Below are 980 nucleotides of genomic sequence, written 5' to 3' on the forward strand. Positions count from 1 at the left end.
GCCCGCCCGCCATCACACCGCGTGGCCCCCGCTGCTCCCAGAAGGATCCTCTCCTCAGAGCGCCAGAGAGGCCCGCCATAGACGCCCGGGACTCCGTTCCCGAGAGGCCCGCCCGCCATCACACCGCTTGGACCCCGTTGCTCCCGGAAGGATCCTCTCCTCAGAGCGCCAGAGAGGCCCACCATAGACGTCCGGGACTCCGTTCCCGAGAGGCCAGCCCGCCATCACACCGCGTGGTCCCCGCTGCTCCCGGAAGGCTCCTCTCCTCTAAGTGCCGCCATAGACGCCCCCTGCTTCCACCTCCCCCCACTTAAACGACCTTCCTTATAGTGCCCCCCAACCCCCTTCCCGGTCCGGTCCTGACTGACTCTCCCCCCCACCCCCACCCCGGGAAAAAGGCCCTTGTTATCACCAAGTTACATTAACGACAACCTCATTCGCACCTACTCAGCCCTCCTGTCCCGCCATCGACCCCCGGCCCACGTCCTCCCCCGGGCCTGGAATGTCCTCCCTCTGCCCATCCGCCAAGCTAGCTCTCTTCCTCCCTTCAAGGCCCTACTGAGAGCTCATCTCCTCCAAGAGGCCTTCCCACACTGAGCCACTACCTTCCTCTCCCCCTCGTCCCCCTCTCCATCCCCCCGCATCTTACCTCCTTCCCTTCCCCTCAGTACCTGTATATATGTGTATATGTTTGTACATATATATTACTATATTTATTTATTTATTTATTTATTTTACTTGTGCCTATCTATTCTATTTATTTTATTTTGTTAGCATGTTTGGTTTTGTTCTTTGTCTCCCCCTTCTAGACTGTGAGCCCACTATTGGATAGGTACTGTCTCTATATATTGCCAGCTTGTACTTCCCAAGCGCTTAGTACAGTGCTCTGCACACAGTAAGCGCTCAATAAATACGATTGATTGATTGATTGATTGATTGATGGGGAGAGGGAGGGCATTCCAGGCCCGGGGGAGGACGTG

Source organism: Tachyglossus aculeatus (genome assembly GCF_015852505.1).
Source record: "Tachyglossus aculeatus isolate mTacAcu1 chromosome 12 unlocalized genomic scaffold, mTacAcu1.pri SUPER_6_unloc_3, whole genome shotgun sequence".
NCBI lineage: Eukaryota > Metazoa > Chordata > Mammalia > Monotremata > Tachyglossidae > Tachyglossus > Tachyglossus aculeatus.